The sequence below is a fragment of the Pollicipes pollicipes genome, unplaced genomic scaffold, assembly GCF_011947565.3.
Source record: "Pollicipes pollicipes isolate AB1234 unplaced genomic scaffold, Ppol_2.1 Scaffold_4881;HRSCAF=5763_pilon_pilon_pilon, whole genome shotgun sequence".
Lineage (NCBI taxonomy): Eukaryota > Metazoa > Arthropoda > Thecostraca > Pollicipedomorpha > Pollicipedidae > Pollicipes > Pollicipes pollicipes.
This window is the reverse complement of record NW_023596576.1, coordinates 40781744-40801795: the sequence shown is the minus strand read 5'-3', so window position 1 is coordinate 40801795 and position 20052 is coordinate 40781744. Positions and strand designations below refer to the sequence as shown.

Genomic DNA, 20052 nt, shown 5'->3' with positions numbered 1-20052 from the left:
ATTTAATAAGCAGAGTTATGTTTTTATTGAACAAACAGAATTGGGTCTCCTGGAGCTTCTGTCTCCTGTCCTATTTCAAGCAACGCCAAAATCTATATAAACGAAGGACATCCGTCTTGTCTCGTCTCGTCGTCCCTCCCCAGCACGCGTCCTAATCGCTGGATTTCTCTTTCTGGCAGTTCTTCCTCTTCCCCATGACTAAGCTCTTGCTGCAGTGTCACCGTTCTAACACCGAGGAGGCAATCCATTTTCACAGCATCAGCCTCGCAGACAGCCCGCAGAAAAGGCCGATGTGCCGAGAGCGCCGGCCAGCTGCAGTCAAGCCGAACGGCGATGCCGGGTGAGCGCGCTCAAGTCCGTGCTGCTCTGGTGCGGTGCATCAACATCGTGCGGTGCATTGAATAACGCTGGCATTATTAGATGTCGTTTTAGAGCAGATGATGGTCGTAATCGCGGCAATGAAACCGGAACTGAGTACTGAAACCTTTCCGTATGAGAAACATGTGTTTTAGTCGTTCGAACTGGGTGAGGTGTGAAACGGTAGCACCGCTCCAAATAACAATGTAGGACGCTTCGTGTGAGAAGGCCCAACATCTCAAACGGCTGTGTGGTGCACAAAGGTGTGTTTCAAATACAGGACATCAACATCACGAACATGCTGCAAGTTATCAGAACGGTTGTCATACTGTATATGACAACTATTCTATGTTGGTTGTCAAGATGTGATGTGCGGGGGGAGGTTTGGACGAGACGGTTTATGCTTTGTTGGGTTCAGTTTCAGTCCGCGGTTCTTGGACGACTTACAGAGGCCGTCCAGGTCCGCCTTAAGTCCGAGTTAATCTGGCATGTTGTCGATTTCATGGCAAATATTTTTACGTCATCAGCGTGCATCATGCACTCGCTAATCACTCATAATACACTGCTCGGGAGTGCCAGTCAGAGAGCAGGCGAGCAGCAGCGGTCCCAGGAAGCTGCCTTGCGGGACACCGGTGCCGGGTTCTTACTGGAATCCAGTCGAACTGGTCGCATTACAGCATTAGCAGGGGAAGCGGATCTCTTATCTACCTCGCCTAGAGCATGACGCTCTCATATAGGGCATCCATGGGACGAGTTCACTCCCGCGGCCTGGGGGGCTTAACCATCCGTGACGGCGTGTGCGGAGAAAAGTGACCGTCTTTGCTATCTCAGGATCTTTGCGCGATCGCCGATTTATTTATCTAATCTTGCTTTAATCGCTGAATCGGAAAAATTTAAGTGCCCATCGATAAGCCTCCTCGATTTCACGCAGTGATTGGTGACTTGAGAAGTGATACGCGATTTAGATTGCAAAACCGATTATTAAAAAGCAAAATGTTACAGCCCTTAAGTTGGTCCACGATAAGCGTGAAACAGCTTTAAGGCTATATAGCTCACGTATTATTAAATATATGCCACCAAAACGAAAAAAGCATCATGTTGTTAAAAAAGGCGATAGTCAAGGACCGGTCATTTTAGGCCACAGTCTTATGAAGTCAAAGTCCAGACGCTACAACTGGCATGATGTTCTCTGCTCTTCAGTTCCCATGACATAAGGGAGCCATTAACCTCGAAACGTGTCAGTTATACCGACTTATTCATGACAAGTGGGCGTGACAAATACGTCTAGTTCCACTAATATAAGTTGACCTCGCATGGCCGCTGATGGGGTGACCACGTATAACGAGGCCGACCCTGGCTGGCGAATACCGCACCAGTCGACGGATTTCATCGAAGCGGCATATTCAAGAGAGGAAGCCGCGTTTGTTTTTGCATGCGTAGACAAAGTTCGCGGTGAAAGGTCATTACTGACAACACGATCAATGCCGTTGTCACCAGACCTAACATTAAAACACGAGTTTTCCGAAATGTGCAATATTGGTCAGCAGTCACGTACGGAAAAATATAGTGAACCTATTTTGCGCGGGTTGAAAGCCATCACCAAGAGTGTAAAGAGTGAATAAAACTTTTAGTCTCGGGAGAGTATTTTTAATCAGCAGAGTGGAGGGAGGATTAATGCAATGGTATGTGAGCATACTGTTTAGTCGCTTATGGTACATGCCTTTTGCAACCTCTCCTCAGCGACTGATGTTTGGCGAACGAAAAAATTACATCGCCCGTCCGTCCGTTTCAGCAATGTCCGTTTCAGCAGTGGCAGAAATCATAGAACTTAGAGTCAACATCCTCCAGTTATAACGTGTGCCTCGTTTTGAACCATTACCTCTGCTCACCACTCGCTGCTGTCAACTGGAAACCCAGGCGTTTGATGACATGGGGCAACCCGAGTTGTTACAACAGTGTATAGTTCAGTCCAAGCAGTCCGGTCACGCGCCGGCGGCTCTCTCGATGTTCTCATCAGCAAGAGCCAGCGTCCCGCTCCTGCAGCGGTGCAGGCCGATACCCCTCGAAGCGCCGGCGGCCCCTCACGCCGACCCGCGAAGAGGGTAAGTGTGCCGTTTTCGCGCGTCACGCCGCGCGCGACACGTGACGGCCGGCAGGACGCGTCGTCGGATGGCTCGTGACGGCCGGCGTCACGGCGGTGCCGCGCGTGCGTGGCGCGCCGCGCTCTCTCGCCGTGACGTCGCCGGCGGTGGCGCCAGTCAGGGCACGGCGCGCGGGGACCCGCCCAGAGCTCGCTGCACCAGCCAGGTGAGGCGACCGACGGCGGCCCACAGTCGACCAGGCGCGCTGCGCGACCGGGCGCCAGCAGAGGACGGCGCGCCGCCGAGTGCTGCGGGGTTCGTGCTCGAACTGTGCGGGGCCCGCTGTGGATGAGAGCAGGGAGAAGGAGAGGTAGCGATTACCTGCGCTCCCTAGAAAGGACTTTGGTTGGTACAGGTAGGTTAATGGCCCGGAAGGCTCTCCGACTTCGTGGGACACAGAACCCAAGGGCACTGAGGTTCCGTTGCACCATAATCTGTTCATGGATATACTGGCTGTACAGCTGACACATATTGTTCTGCTGCTGGCGAGAGGCGGCGATGTGTGGGAAGCTTCACATCTACCCCCTTGTTGTAAATGAGTGCAGATATTTATGCTCTATCGTTACAAAACTATTAGTTATTTATGTCCTTCAACTTAAGCCTACTTGTCTCTAGCCTGATTGCCTTCAGCTCTTTGTGCTATACTTGTCGTAGCTAACGTGAGGCGCCTGACCTGGCGGTTTCGTATTGCTTGTCGTGACATGCGACGGATGACTGTCGGATTTTCTCCACCGGCTAGCGATTTCACCACTCACCATACACGTTGCTGGTGCCTTGCCAAGACATGGCTCAAGCCTACAGAGACCACCCGGTAATTTATTTCACAATTATTTTGCGTTGTAAGAAGGCTGACGTTAAATTCATGGGTCCTGTTTCGGAACCATGTTTTCAGTTGTGAAAGCGTGTAAAAACATGTGAATATGCATCTATATATGCCTATATATCAATAGGTTATATGGGCCCCAAGCGGGGTGCCCCATTGTTTCAGGGGTCTGGCCGACGAACAGGTCTTCGAATGACAGTCACGAGCCCCGGCCCTGTCCATGCTTGGCTCTCTGACCAAAACAGACACGAAAGAATGGTATTGGTCAGAGAGACCCAAGGGACAAACGGGCTTATCTGAAATAGCATGACTTCGCTGAATGACTAAGAATTTCTCCTGAAAGCTTTACGAGAGCCAGAGCTTTCTTAGTGCCTGGAGTCCTCGAATTACGTTCAGAGAAGCTCCACGGTCCATTGCAAACCCGAGCAACGCAAAGCTTGCATCTGTGTTCCATGCTCTTTCAGGAATCCTCGGTGTACCACCGGGAAAGGTGGCAATCACCTGTCGCGCGCTGTCCGGTGAGAGGGATTAGCTCATCTCTTTGATCACATATTCTAAAGTGTATGCATTCGAGCAGTGAGACGTTGCTGTTAAATTAGCCGGGTTATGTCAGTTGCCAAAAATCCGTGATCCCTATTATATTGTAGCCTAATGCTCATTGCTTTGCAAACCCCTTTCCGGAGATGGTCCGTGATTTAGGTTGCTCAGACTTCATAAGTCAAGAAATAAACCAAATATATGAATATTGAGTAGCCATCTATAAGTGAATATCGAGTAGTCAGCTACGTGATTATTCGATATCGTCGCTGAAAAACCGTGTCACGCATATAATAAAGAAGCTTTCTAACCCAGCGGTGTTATGTTAGGTGTCTACCTTGTCATACTGGTGACGGTGATATGTGAGCAGTGTTTCAGTTTGCAGCAGGGATTTTATGGGGAAAACGTGGGAAAACGCAGGACAAGGTATCAATGCACATCGATATGAGTTCACGGAGAGAGAGCACAGCAAAACCGACTGCATGATACAACTTGCTACGTTGCTTAATGTTTACGACCTTACGCCCTCACTATCGTTCAAGAGGACGGTGGGCGTGAAGCGATACTCGTGTGCATCAGTTGGTATCACGGACACTGTACCGTGAATTAACCTGTCACCGTGAAATCGGCGGGGACACGCAAGTGTCTGTTGGAAGACGAGTTTTTTTCAGGTGCCCGATTGCCTGCTTGGTGCTTAGCGTCATTTTCCAAAGTGTTTATGCTGGAGTTCTGCTGGCAGAGTTCATGCAAGCACCACATGCAGCCCACTGACCCTTTGCAAAAGCCAAAAGGCCTGTTTCGGCCTGCGGCTCGTGACCACGCCCGCCGGTGACTGCATCGACAAGTGCATATGATAGGGCATTGAGGAAAGTCCCGTCGGATTGGAGAAACTGGCGTGAAGTGTCATTTTTCCGGCGGAGAAACCACGCCTGTGACGCGATCATCAGCCAGCCGGCACGACATTCTAGAGCACTTCAGATACATGAAGCTCATCAGGTCCGGCTGCGTCTCCTAATCCCTTTCACAGCTCAGTACGAAAGGTTTTCCGATATCTAAATGTACACGTTCTAAGAATGCTCCAGGGCCGCCCCAACGTTTGACGTCGCGCGCATTTTGTAAGTTGCAGCGGTCGCATTCAACCCGTTGCAAAGGAATTCGACGTCCGGTCGGCTCGCCAGTTTTCCTTAATGGGGTTCCTCTCAAGGCAAGAGTGCGGGCCATTTTTCACCGCCACTGGGAGAGGCGTTGTCACCGATCAGCTGCAAGTGCAGGTGCAGTACTAAACTGTGACCTCGGCACAGTGACTGCAGGACTGACCCACGGCCTCGGTACAGTGGCTGCAGTACTAGCCCACGGCCTCGGCACAGTGGCAGCAGGACTGACCTACGGCCTCGGTACAGTGGCTGCAGTACTAAACTATAGCCTCGGCACAGTGGCTGCAGGACTGACCTTTGGCCTCGGCACAGTGGCTGCAGGACTGACCAACGGCCTCGGTACAGTGGCTGCAGGACTGACCTACGGCCTGGGCACAGTGGCAGCAGGACTGACCTACGGCCTCGGTACAGTGGCTGCACTACTAAACTATGGCCTCGGCACAGTGGCTGCAGGACTGACCTACGGCCTCGGTACAGTGGCTGCAGTACTAGCCCACGGCCTCGGCACAGTGGCAGCAGGACTGACCTACGGCCTCGGCACGGTAGCTGCAAGACTGAATTACGGCCTCGACATTGTGGCTGCAGGGCTGCCTTACGACCTCGGCACAGTGGCTGCGGTACTAAACTATGGCCTCGGCACAGTGGCTGCAGGACTGACCTACGGCCTCGGCACGGTGGCTGCAGGACTGCCCTACGACCCCGGCGCAGCGGCTGCAGGACTGACCCACGGTTTCGGGGCAGTGGCTGCATGCCGTGAGCCTTCGTATTCCCGCTGTATATGTATACACACACACACACACACACACACATATATATATATATATATATATATATACTGTTTAGAAAATGGGCACTTCACGTAAAAACGATGTTTAATGTAACACAGTGATTCATGTGAGCTTCCTAAAATTTCCATGACTACGGGATAACTAACTGCAATTTTTCGGCTGTTCTTTCATCCTCAGCATGTCGTTATTCGCCTTGAAGGTATATCTCAGCTTTTGGCCCTTTATTAAACGCCCTGAAGGCATCAAGCCATGCTTCAAATAAAGCCTGGATAAACCCTTCATAAAGTGGTTTGCATAGCCGTTTCCGTTTCATGATCTAGTGAATGGTCGATATCGTTCGTTGTGTTTACGCCCCATAGAATTAGCTGCACTAACCCTCTTGCGTCAACCACGCGACTCTCAGCCATTTAAGTTCGCGGTCCACTACTCAATCATTGGGGGATATGGATAGTGGTTCGTGGAGTCGTGGCTGCCCGCCTCCAGCACGTGACACGCAGCTGGGCTTGAGTGTCAGATTCGACTGACGCCTTGGCCTGGCGGGTGTCAGCTGGCAGCGTATGACACCAAAGTCATGAAGCAGGCTTGTTAGCTGTGAAAAGAGGAAAGGATCCGCACGTGATTGTTAGTGTGACACAATGGTCGGGGTGGCACAAGTGTTGCATAGGAGAGGCCTACCAAAAGTGGTGATACAAGGATGTCGAAAATCCCGACGCTGAAGCCTGTCGGTGGAGTTTTGGGGCCCGCTGAAGCAGCAAGTGTGTAAGGGGGTTGAGTGGCATAGCCTAGCCAGCAACTGCGCCACCGAATTTCTTAGGTAACCAAAGTGATTGACTACCAAGTTCCGCGAGAGCTGACGTGGGGATGTCGGGACGTTTGCGCCTGGCTGCACTGAGGGGATCGACAAGTAGATCCGCTGAGAAGGACAATGTCCCACGGTGTGTCTACCTGTAAATATAATTTTCTTAATCGCATGATTGAGCGCAACAGATCGATCGTGTCTTTATCTTTGTTGATTTCATTTCACTTTCATAATTGCCGTCCGTTGTGAAAGCCATCACCCGCCAACATGGCCATGATCATTCTCGCCTCTGTTAAGCCTTTTTCATAGGCATCATTAGACAGGGGCCTAATTGGGTACCAAATCGCAACGCACGAAAAATAGAATAAGAAGGAACGAAATCCATGGGTGTCGCCATAGCTATGAAATAACTGGCAAAAACTGGTACTTGAACTTGCACTGGTTAGCCCCTTGTACGCAACCATTCTTACAGAGCGGTCTCATTTGGTATCAAATGAGAAATGGACAAAAGAACAGGTCAGGCAGGAGTAAGACACGTGGCTGCTCCTCAGGGATATCAAAACAGCTGTTCGTCCGGATGTGTTTTTGTTTTGTCATCATTTTGTCATTTGCACTCATTTGCATTCATTTGTTTTGTCATCATGCATTCATTCGTTATGCTATGTTCGCGGTACTTCCTGATTGAGACTCATGGAACAAAAGACGCAAAAACAAGCTGAATAAGCACATGATGACGGAACAAGAAAATTTCCGGAAAAAAATGCACCGGCTGTTTTGGCAGGCCTGGCAGCAAACGATGAGCTCATCTTTGTTTAGATTTTATCCTTGCATTTCAGATTTGATACCAAATTGGCTACCTATGTAATAACGCAAGCTTGGAAAGGGCTTCGGCAAAGCTTTTCTCGACTCGGTGCATGTGGGGCATAAGAGTGGATGTTGTATCAACATCGTATTCCGGCCAGCGCGTGCCTGTTGGCACTCCATACACGGTTAGTTGCTCTTGGCTACAGTATGACTTGGCCCAGTCGTCATTCCCTCTCCCTCCCTTTGGCGTCCTCCCTTGGGTGAAACATTCTCCACTCTCGTTGAGGACGCCTGTTATGGATGCGGTTTTTAAACCAAGATTGGTATGTATCATTAATCCTGCAATATGTTAAGCTTCTGCATAATGTCCATTGCTCCTTGCATTACTCCATTTGAATCGCTTAACGCAATGGATCGTGCGTGACGCTGACGTCGCGCAATGGCGTTTTTCCCAAATCTGATTCCATGCCTGCCCCATGCACGCAAGTATAAGACACACGTAGGCTTCAAATGAGGCTGAGAAAGTGCCTCAGAATAATTCCGAAGCCTCTGGTGGAGTGATACCCTCCGTGATTGATGCGGTGCACCGCATGCGATCGGAGCACATAAACCCATTCCATGAACGTCACCGTTACGGGGGGCATTGCAAACGCAGGTGGGAAGTCCAACAGTAAGGCCGACAGTGATGCATATCATGGACTCCATTAAAGAGCCTATGGTTGTTTTAGGGCCGATCGAGAAGCATTTTTCTCGCAACTTGCTTATTCAAGCAGTTCAAAAGAGGAGGGGTTTGGAAAGGTCTTTTAGAGCTGCCCGGGCTCTTTCTTCCTGCATCTGTCCGTCCCAGGTCGTTGGCGTGTCAGCGTTAGGCGCCGCTTTCCTGTGGCCAGGCGGATGGGGCGCTGGTCTGGGGGTCTTAAAACAAATGGCGCGCGCATTAAGTCCGCCCTCACTACCGCGTGGCTCACCACAGACTCCTACCTATGGCGCGGCGTTACTCCGACGAGGGGGCGAGGTTCGAAGACCTCGAGCCACTGTCGGCGGCGGCAAGTAAGTCCGCGGGACCTGTAACTGCCCGCAGTCACGGAAGTAGCTCTGCGAATCTCATTAAGTGGCCTTGCTTCTCTTGTTGCCTTCCGCCCTCTCAGCGCGCAGGGCATAATCGTCTCGTAAGCCATCGGACCACCTGGCGTTTTGCCGCGCCGGGCGTGTTGCTGATGTCTGCTGATATTCCTCATGCGACAAAAGACGCTCGGACGCAAACTTCTCGTTTGTGGTTCTCTCGTCAAAACTGGTTTAACGCATCCTGAGATCAGCGGCACCGAACAGGCGCCCCATGGATCAGCGCGGGAAATTAGCCAACAGAATCAATCTGTCGCTTCACAAAAGTGATTAAAAGCACTGGCGTAGTCAAGGGGATAATGGGCTGTGTGACATGTAGCCAAGGGGATGATGGGCTGTGTGACATGTTGCCAATGGGATGGTGGCCTGTGTGACATGTTGCCAAGGGTATGATGGGCTGTGTGACGTGTTGCCAAAGGGATGATGGGCTGTGTGACATGTTGTCCAGTTGGAATTGATGAGGCCCTCTGAGAGTCCACTACTTTTTGGTAGATTAAGATACTTGTTGGGGATTCTGATTCACCCAAAAAGGGCACCCACGTATCAACACTGGATCCCATGCCTAAACTGGACCCTCGAATCCAAAGCAGGACGTTTAGAGCGACAATGTAAACCCCATCAGTTGAAAGGCTTCCTATGCCCCTCTATGTCCTCCCCTTCTGGGGGAAATCCTTGCTGCCTACTTGGTCGAGACGTTTGGCATTTGGGGGGGGGGGGGGGGTAGCATTGTAGATAGCTGTAGAATTTCACAGCCCTGTAAAACAGACGTGAAGGTATGGGTGTAATTCCCCATCGGGTTTGGGGAACTGCATTAACTAACCGCTGCGTGAAGATAAGTGGGCAGTGACGAGGCCTACCCGCATCGACAGGCTACCACAGGATTGCATGATCCAATCACCTGTCACGAAGTCGTTTACTCATTTAGTGTATTAGAACCCATGCACGTTTAAGTAAACCGGTGACGCAAAAGGAACTCACGGCCTCCGCCAAATTTACTGGCTCGGTCTTATGGGGGCGTGGGGTCCGACAGGTGCTGCCTGCAGAGACCCGCCCAGACCCGTCCGGTGCAATTCAAGGACAGTGCCTAGTGCTGAACGGTGACCCTTTCTCAAATACCGTGCCATAAGGAAAATTCTCAAGGGACCGGAACGTTCCAGCCGGTATGTCCTAGCTGCAGAGGAAGAAGATTGCACCTTTTGGGTCCTACTGTACACACGCACAACGCACACACACACACACACACACACACGCACACACACACACACACACACACACACACACACACACACACACACGCACACACACACACACACACACACACACATATATATATATATATATATATATATATATATATATATATATATATATATATAACACGTTGTCATTGCTTACGCCATTGCGAAGCGCGTAAGTGAATCATCAGACTCGCTCTGTGTCACACGTTTCTCAAATGATATTCCGTGTTATCGTTTTAAGGAATTGGGCGGAGCAAAATTGGGTGGAACTGCGACGTCATACCGTGCAAGTGTCTCTTGCCCTCTTCCGGTGCAATTTAGTGGTGTTGGAAAATTCCAGACGGATTATCGTACGCCATTTTGGTGATTTTCGGTACGCCATTTTTAGCTCCAGGTGACCCCTGGGGCCAGAGCCAGATGTCATTCGACGTCCGCATTTTTATTAGACTCGACTATTTGAAGTCTGCAAAACATTGCACTGGGTCTGATTTCATCAAAATATATGTCATTGAGCGCCCTGCAGGGGTAGGTTTGGGGCGGAAGTCGCTGCGAAGCACAGCTTGTGCGGAGTTCCTGCTTCCACCGCCAGGCAGTAGCGTAATTTCAGTTTCATGGGCTATTTTGGCAGGAGCATTTACGCGTGCCGCGAAAGATCACAGAGCGTGCGCCCACCTCGGCCTGTTCCTTTTGAGGTCAGCTGACCGTGTTTTACGAGTTAAACAACCGAGTACATTTTACAGGACGTGTACTCAGATTTTCCCAAATTACTGGCCAGGCATCTACCTCTCTGACCTCTCGGAGCTACGGAGACGGCAAATCGACAATTGGCGTGTTTGTGGTGCCGCTTTATACTCGACTCGCACTCACTGATATGGACTTGCCTGCTCCATGCTCTGCAAACGTGTCGGTATAAAACGGATGGCGGATGGCCAGGTTTTATGGGTCACACATCGTTCTTATATTTACATGTTGTTTTAACTATCAGGTCAGGCAAAACGTGGTCGAGGTCACCTGTACCCGATTCACAGCGTTCCTTGCATTCACAAAGCAGCTTCCATCCAATTCTGCCAATATATCGATCGGAGAGAGGTCAGCCATAGATACTGAAAGTCATACCAACCTTGAACCTGAATGAGTCTTACTCTGAATAATGGCTTACGTGCGTTTTCAGTTTGCATGACCTTCATTAAATGAGAGTGGGGTGTTTTATTTTTTCCACGCCTGTACTCTCCTACCCTTCTTGAAATTGCGCTTATTTTTCTCAACAACGCTACCATGAGTTGATTTGCCCGTCAAGTTGTAGTGTAAGTACATACTCCGCTGTTTGATAAGACGACACCATGTTCACAGAATTGCATGGAAAGAATAGGCCTAAAATGCAGCATTTTTGTGCAAGACTCCGCCCCTGATCTGCATGATTGGAACAGCTCCACGGCTGACCGGAAGCGCGGAGGGAAGCCTCCCTCGCGCACTCCGGTGACGCAATGTCTCTCGGTAACGGAGCTTATCCAATGCTTTCGCTGTGATAAAATGAGGATATTTGCTTATTTCGAAGGCCTCGCTGGATGGGGTACGTCGTGCTCGGGTAGTGGCGAGGTCCCGTCACCTAAGCTCGCGCGCCGTTAGCTGGTCTCGGAGCAGGGCACGGCGGCGGCAGCCAGTAAGCGCGGTCCAGGACGCACCTGTGCTATGTACGAGCCCCGGCCTGACGATTAAGAAGTCTAAGAAGGTATTACGACCCTCCTGGTTAGCGCCACATCCCGTCCGTGCAGACCGACAGGAGGTTGCCAGAAAGCACCCAAGCGCTGAGAGGGGGCACGATAGGGCCTCTGTCGCTCCGACTGTTGCCGTTTCCGAGCTTTCTGTGTCATGAACGCTGCAGCCGAGCCAGCGGACTGCGTCGTGCAACGGTAACGGGCACTAGCTTTCCTGTAACCGCCTCTCGCTCTCCAGCCAACGGGTTTCCGTCCCGCCCATTCTGCCAAATCGTGCTGCAGGACTGTGACGGATCCAGTCTGCTCGCGGCCGCCGACGGAGTGGATGCCTGCTGTTTCTGTGACAGTTCTGAACAAACACTTTGAAACGATGGATAACCAGTTATCTTTAGTGACACGAGACCTACACATCATGACCTTGTTTTTATTAAGCACGAAGGGTCAGTTTTTGTGACAGCTCCAAGTAGATCTATGCTCCGTTGTTCGTCGACAAAGACCATTTGCACGACCATGCGGGGCGCTATCCCGCTCCAACCTGGAACCACCGCTCCACCATTGCGTCCTGGAGCCACCTTCACTTTATGAAAATCGAAAGGTCGAATCCTCGTGTCGCGTCGCTGGATTTGCGGTTTCCGGCAAGCACGTTGTAGGTCACTGCAGTGAAAACTCAAATCGCCATCCTTGGCAGCCGCTAACATCTGCACAGCACTCCATCGAGTAAAATGTACTAACGCATTGTTGTCAGCACATTTCATGTTCCATAACGTCACAGGTCTCGTGATGTATGCGTCACGGTCCTGAGTCATGAGTTCCAAGGGCATAACCGACTTAACTATGATTCCAAGGTTCACTCCTGGGACAAGCTGACACAAGAGACCGCGCTACCGCGACTCCGAGCGTCTTGTGTTTCACGGACTGTAGCTCGCGGTGGATGAATTCAAGCTGGGTCATCGCACGCCACGGCAGCAGTGCAGGCGGTGTCTAGTTTTAGCTTTAGAGCATGTTTATTGTGTTCATGTGTGATAACTTTAGAGTACCACCTGAGGATGTGTCATCTGATTAGTGAGGGCCCCTCGCCGATGAGTCACCCGCCTATCACATAAGTTCATTCAATTCAGTCTTAAGGTCATGTTTAGGAATGTTTTCCTTTCGTGAGGACGTCTGCCACGCATCTTTTTATTTCCATTGGTAGTCCACGCTTTCCCGTACATTCCCTAGCCTTTTTATCGATTCAACTTTGAAAATACCGTGCACTGGAGCCTCAAGCGCACATGACGTGTTCAGGGCGCGCGTGTTCACATGCTGTACAAGCGAAATCACGTTTTTAACCGCACGAGCCTCGCCACGGATCTGTTGGTTGATCGGATGTCAGCCCCGGGACTACAGTGGTAAAGAGTGTCCTTGTTTTTAAAGACCGCTGGAGCTTGAATGGGCTTTCCTTTCTGCAGCAGCATTGTCATGGACTTACAGACCCTGTTCGATGAGGAAAACATGGGAAGAAGCAAAAGATGTTCGGACACCAATTACCTTATTATTCTTTCCCTATCAGCGTAAAGAAACAATTCTCTCCTATTCCACCCTAGTTTTTCAGAGGATTAAAAAACATGCAACAGAACAATCCTTGTTTGATGGTGATTGTGCACGCTTTAGGGCACGAGTATAGGATCGTGCACTTGTGGATAGGCTAAACACTCATGTCGCAGTGAGCTGGTTTGCAACCTTCATTGATGAACTTATGCTTGAATCATTTTCCCTTACACTCATACCATTATTGCACCCCAAACTAAGTAAACAGTAGAGTTATGAGTTATCAAAGTGCCTAGTTTTATAGAGAGTGTGCAAAGTTATCAGGAAGAAGCGAGCATACCGGTTTTAAAGAAACAAATACAGGGGATTGCGTGGACAGATATAATATGAACACATCTAAGATCAATCTGGACAAATACTCAGATGTTGGAAAATGACTAGACCTGAAGTCTTTTGAGTAGGCCTCACCTAAGATCTTATTGAATGAGATAACATGCTGGCACTGACCACGTATTGAAGCGTTAACCATTGGCGTCTAGCATGAGTTTTCGATTTCCTCCTTAAATCACGTATTTATATACTATAATTTTTTGATCAAACATTTTGATTTATTCCATTCATTATATGAGGGCGAGTCGAAGCTTACAACTCGTAGAAATCGCAGTGCAATGCGATAAGACAACTTGGTGTGCAGCTGCATAGCACGAATTATTGAAATGTGATATAGAGGATGGCAGAGGGAGAACATTAGCAGGCTTGGCACGGCTAGGGCTTAGAATTGATGCTGCTTGGTGGCGAATAGGGTCGGCCAGAATTGTATTTAAAGTTGGATTGGTTTTTGTAATTGGTGAATTGTTATCAATAAGCACCAAGCAAGGTAATACGCCAAAGAAGCAAAATCGCACATAATCTGAAAAAACAGTACCGTGTGTGTGGATGTCATGAGACCTTGCTCAAAAATGCACTCGTGGAATACAGCAATACTGTCAGCTTACTTTGAATATTAATGCCATGTGGAAGAGCACGTAGAGGTATTTTGCCGTGCTACCCATGTCCTGTTTTGCACAGGTAACAGATGCCCCTAGCACAACGTGTTCTCATGTTTAGCACGCAGTCTCTTTCGGTTGCAAATAAACGCTCGGTGCTGACTTAATCATGCTTTCTTTAAATCGCATATATTTAAAATTCGCAGCAAAGACACTCCATAACCCGACGCGCTTGTGGTCTCGGTCCATTAACACTATGGTTGAAAGTCAAAATCTCGTCATCACGTGTGCTTGAGGAAAACTCCTCTCAGGCGAGCACTAACGGGTTCTACGAGCATCGTCCAGCCGTAAATGTCATGACCGCGAGGCATTCAACGACGGCCCGACATGGGGTTTAAAGAAAGCGTGGTTGAGGAATTTGATTCATGTGATCGGCGAACAGTCGATATGAAATGGCTCGTGTGTTTCAAGGGAGGCGGTCTAATATCTGTTCAGCGATGTGCTCGGAAGTTACTTGGAGATAGGTTCGAATGATATTGGAATGGCGAGTGCAAACGCATGGAAAGAAAGCGATGACAGTGTGTTTGATTTATCGCATGATATTGGCAACATTACGGATACCTGTAGATCGCTGAGTTCATGTTTTGCATATGCTTGTCGACTTGACAAGCAGTTTTGGAGCTCATAGGCAGCTTCCGAAGGAGAATTCAAATCGATATGATTACCGAACTGCTCCCGGAAAATTGGAATCCGGCATATGGAGACCTTTCAAAATTGGGGGACAACTCCACATCACAAAGATGCTCCAGAACGTTGCACGGACTTTCAATCATTTGCATCAGAGTCTTGGTGGTATATGGGGTGCGATGAGATAAGTGAGACGTATTTCTGGCGGTCTGCCTGCCGGGGTTCCCTTACTGATGCCTCCCTCGTACAAATTTGTCGCGAGTAGGAAAGGTCTGAACGATTGCCTTGATTGGACACCTTTTATGGCGTGGTCTGACAGAGTGTCGTTGTAAGCCACTCCCCTGCCGTTTCCAAATTGAGGCAGATTGGAGGCAGAAATTGAGGCTAGCGGAAAGCATGGGTGGATTGAGCTTAACGAGATCTCGCGGTTAGTAATGACGTTTTGTATTACCAGGCCAATAATTCAACCCATTATGCCTGGTAAAAGTCAAATTTTCAGAAAATTTAGCTTTTCAGGTTTACATGTTCGTCTGTTTGAGATCACGTCTCGTAGCAACACGAAATCTATACGGGCTAAATCTATCCTTGTTTAACCATGAGTATTCTGGTTTGTAATCTGATGTGTTTTGAACATATATTCAGATAGATGCCCACCCACTGAATACCGGGAGTCTCAAAGGGCACGAAGGTCGCGCACGTCACATGCGTGCGGCTTCAGACGTTCTCGAAGGTATCTGGCAAGGCTTGCTCACACTTAGAAGGAGCCATGCTGAATGTTATCATCGCGGGTGTCAACTGACCCGATCTGGATAGCACCTTGCCACCGGTGACCGAGGCGCCAGGCACTGGTGGGCCATCGTTGCCGGGTCTGCCGTATCGCGGTCTCCCTCCTCTCCTCTCCCACCATTGTCTCTCTCCTCCCCTCTCCCATCATTGTCCCTCTCCTCCCTTCCCCCACTGCCGTCTCACTCTTCTCCTCTCCTCTTCCACCTTTGTCCCTCTCCTCCCCTCTCCACCGTTGTCTCTCTCCTCTCTTCCCCTCTCTCAATTTTGTCTCTCTCCTCTCCTCTCCCACTTTTGTCTCCCTCCTCTCCTCTCTCTCATCTTCGTCTCTCTCTCTCTTCTCCTCTCCCAACGTTGCCTCTCTCCTCTGCCACCTTGTTTCTTTGTCTCTTTATTCTCACACCTTTGCCTCTCGTTCTCTGTCACCTCTGCCTCTCTCCTCCCCTCTCCCACATTTGTCTCTGTCTCCTCTCCCACTTTTGTGTCTCTCCTCCCCTCTCCGACCTTTGTCGATGCCGATTGCTTCTCGGCGGTGTGTGTCTGCTGTGTTGGAGGGTCCAGATCAGTATCATCGCTCTGCAAGTTTTATATTGTATTCAATGTGTCATTAACTGAGGTGCCACTCGACCTCGTTCGATCACTGCTCTAGGCGATTGTGTTCTAACCAGGTGACGCCAAACATGCCTCATGGGTTATCTCACTACTTGTTAGTCTTTGTCCACGTTAAGGTGTCAGCGCCTTCAGCATTCGACGTTTCCGTTCGTGATTCCCAACCGTCATGGATTTGTGGCTGTACGCTTCTTTTGAGCTTAAAATACTTGAGGCACCCACAGCTGTCGTGGTCCAGTTCTTAAAAGATAACCACCTGGCATTGCTCTACGAAAAATGTGTGCCACCAGAATTACTGGGAGCAAAGGGAAGGCAAGCAGATTAAGAGCTCAAAGTTGTGCTGAGTTAACGACTTCCAAGGTATCAGGAGCACTGGTTAAACAACGCTGCAATGCTACTTAATGATTATATGGTCGGTGTTCAGTATTTCGAGCCGTGCTCATTTGAACTCATAATGCCGAAAAGATATGAGCTGAAGGCCTGTCTTGCTTATATCAGGAAAGCCGATACTATCCCTACCCCTCCATGGTGCATTGTTCTAACAGGCCCGTGTCAAACTTCTGTTTTGCGACATTCTAGGCCTTTCCGCTGATAATGCCGATATTCAATATGCCTCGAATCTGAAGGTGTAATACGTCGTTAAGCATTATCAAAATCTATTTCAAAGTTTCCTTGACTCTGTCTTTTGATCGATTGCTCCTGGCATGTTGAAGGTTCCTAGTTTCAACTTAAAAATTGTCTAAATTAGTCGGTAAATTAGTCCGCGAGCAAGCGCTTGAAATCGTTTTAGAACTGATGCGGCGATTGGCTTCAGATCTCACACAGAGGCTGAAATAGCCCCACCCACACAGATCAAGGTCCACAGGTTCTGCAAAGTGGCAGGATCCGGGGGATCGGCCTTACAGAAAAGCTGTCCTGAGTCAAAGAAATAGAATGGTCTCAAACATTTTACCGACGCATGTGACACCTCTGCAAGATGTTTGTTGTCGCATCGTAACAGCCGGGAAGACCCTCGACAAGACCGATTTGAGTACCTTTGCAAATGCGTTTGACTTAATTGCGTTAATTCGGCGTCATCCGCGTGGTAAAAGCGCTCATGAGTGTCATCCTGCGCAGCACAGCGTCCCGCACGGGCTTGCTGTCTGGTGTTGTTTTGCCTGCTTTCCTGCAGGTCCTGTCCTGTGATTGTGTTTGCACTGTGCTGCTGGCCGCGCCGTTCGGCAGCCGGGGCTGCGCGGGCATTCGGGGGGTGCCGGGAGCCAGCCACTGCGAGTCGGGGCTGCGCGGGCGTTCGGGCGGTGCCGGGAGCCAGCCACTGCGAGTCAGGGGCGCGGGTTCGGGCGGTGCCGGAGCTAGCCACTGCGAGTCGGAGGCGCGGGCGTTCGGGCGGTGCCGGGAGCCAGCCACTGCGAGTCGGGGCTGTGCGGGCGTTCGGGCGGTGCCGGGAGCCAGCCACTGCGAGTCGGGGCTGCGCGGGCGTTCGGGCGGTGCCGGGAGCCAGCCACTGCGAGTCGGGGCTGCGCGGGCGTTCGGGCGGTGCCGGGAGCCAGCCACTGCGAGTCGGGGCTGCGCGGGCGTTCGGGCGGTGCCGGGAGCCAGCCACTGCGAGTCGGGGCTGCGGGGCGTTCGGGCGGTGCCGGGAGCCAGCCACTGCGAGTCGGGGCTGCGCGGGCGTTCGGGCGGTGTCGGGAGCCAGCCACTGCGAGTCGGGGCTGCGCGGGCGTTCGGGCGGTGTCGGGAGCCAGCCACTGCGAGTCGGGGCTGCGCGGCGTTCGGGCGGTGTCCGGGAGCCAGCCACTGCGAGTCGGGGCTGCGCGGGCGTTCGGGCGGTGCCGGGAGCCAGCCACTGCGAGTCGGGGCTGCGCGGGCGTTCGGGCGGTGCCGGGAGCCAGCCACTGCGAGTCGGGGCTGCGCGGGCGTTCGGGCGGGTGCCGGGAGCCAGCCACTGCGAGTCAGGGCTGCGCGGGCGTTCGGGCGGTGCCGGGAGAGCCACTGCGAGTCGGAGCTGCGCGGCGTTCGGGCGGTGCCGGGAGCCAGCCACTGCGAGTCGGGGCTGTGCGGGCGTTCGGGCGGTGCCGGGAGCCAGCCACTGCGAGTCGGGCTGCGCGGGCGTTCGGGCGGTGCCGGGAGCTAGTCACTGCGAGTCGGAGCTGCGCGGGCGTTCGGGCGGTGCCGGGAGCCAGCCACTGCGAGTCGGGGCTGCGCGGGCGTTCGGGCGGTGTCGGGAGCCAGCCACTGCGAGTCGGGGCTGCGCGGGCGTTCGGGCGGTGCCGGGAGCCAGCCACTGCGAGTCGGGGCTGCGCGGGCGTTCGGGCGGTGCCGGGAGCCAGCCACTGCGAGTCGGGGCTGCGCGGGCGTTCGGGCGGTGCCGGGAGCCAGCCACTGCGAGTCGGGGCTGCGGGGCGTTCGGGGGCGGTGTCGGGAGCCAGCCACTGCGAGTCGGGGCTGCGCGGGCGTTCGGGCGGTGCCGGGAGCCAGCCACTGCGAGTCGGGGCTGGCGGGCGTTCGGGCGGTGTCGGGAGCCAGCCACTGCGAGTCGGGGCTGCGCGGGCGTTCGGGCGGTGCCGGGAGCCAGCCACTGCGAGTCGGGGCTGCGCGGCGTTCGGGCGGTGCCGGGAGCCAGCCACTGCGAGTCGGGGCTGCGCGGGCGTTCGCGGGGTGCCGGGAGCCAGCCACTGCGAGTCGGGGCTGCGCGGGCGTTCGGGCGGTGCCGGGAGCCAGCCACTGCGAGTCGGGGCTGCGCGGGCGTTCGGGCGGTGCCGGGAGCCAGCCACTGCGAGTCGGGGCTGCGCGGGCGTTCGGGCGGTGCCGGGAGCCAGCCACTGCGAGTCGGGGCTGCGCGGGCGTTCGGGCGGTGTCGGGAGCCAGCCACTGCGAGTCGGGGCTGGGCGGGCGTTCGGGCGGTGTCGGGAGCCAGCCACTGCGAGTCGGGGCTGTGCGGGCGTTCGGGCGGTGCGGGAGCCAGCCACTGCGAGTCGGGGCTGCGCGGGCGTTCGGGCGGTGTCGGGAGCCAGCCACTGCGAGTCGGGGCTGCGCGGACGTTCGGGCGGTGTCGGGAGCCAGCCACTGCGAGTCGGGGCTGTGCGGGCGTTCGGGCGGTGCCGGGAGCCAGCCACTGCGAGTCGGGGCTGTGCGGACGTTCGGGCGGGTCGGGAGCCAGCCACTGCGAGTCGGGGCTGCGCGGACGTTCGGGCGGTGCCGGGAGCCAGCCACTGCGAGTCGGGCTGCGCGGCGTTCGGGCGGTGCCGGGAGCCAGCCACTGCGAGTCGGGGCTGCGCGGACGTTCGGGCGGTGCCGGGAGCCAGCCACTGCGAGTCGGGGCTGCTGCGGGACGTTCGGGCGGTGCCGGGACAGCCACTGCGAGTCGGGGCTGCGCGGACGTTCGGGCGGTGCCGGGAGCTAGGCACCGCGGGGACTGCCACCAAGACTGCAGTTCAATCCCTGCGTGGTGACGCCTGCGGGACTTTGCGCGAGAGGGATGGCTTGTATACACCTGTGAGACGGACGACTTGCGCTTTTTCGACATCACGGGACATGCGATCTACCGTAGTTTAGTGGCGTTGCCCACTACGTGGGCGCTGTTTAATCACGGCTCAGACCACAGGCATCTGTTTGACCGCATGCCACTGCTCACAGGCCATATCGCATAGCTGTGCTGTCGGCACCCGTGGCCAGTGACGTGTGAACATCTTTAAAGCTATAAGAAGAAGGTCAGCTTCTCAGCTTCTCAGGGGTACAGTAGTCGCTGCGCAACTCCAACTGAATTGGACTGCTGCTTACATAAGCTCCCAAGGCTGTGGGCAGCTGCCGGGCGCCCTGCTCCGTGGCGCGAGCCGGCGCCGCTCCTGCTGACCTCTGACCCTGTGCCGGCCCGCCCCTGCAGGTGGCAGGCCGCCATGAGGACCGCTGCATTGCTGACCATGACGCTGCTGCTGCACACCGGCGCTGGCGTGCTCTCGCTGCTGCTGCGGCCGCCGGAGAC

The 20052-nt window shown here is 53.0% G+C and overlaps 1 pseudogene; it reads left to right on the top strand.

Moving 5' to 3' along the window:
• The window catches only part of LOC119100384 (solute carrier organic anion transporter family member 74D-like), a 63207-nt pseudogene extending 43237 nt beyond the window's left edge, over positions 1-19970 (top strand).
• The last annotated feature ends 82 nt before the right edge of the window (positions 19971-20052 follow it).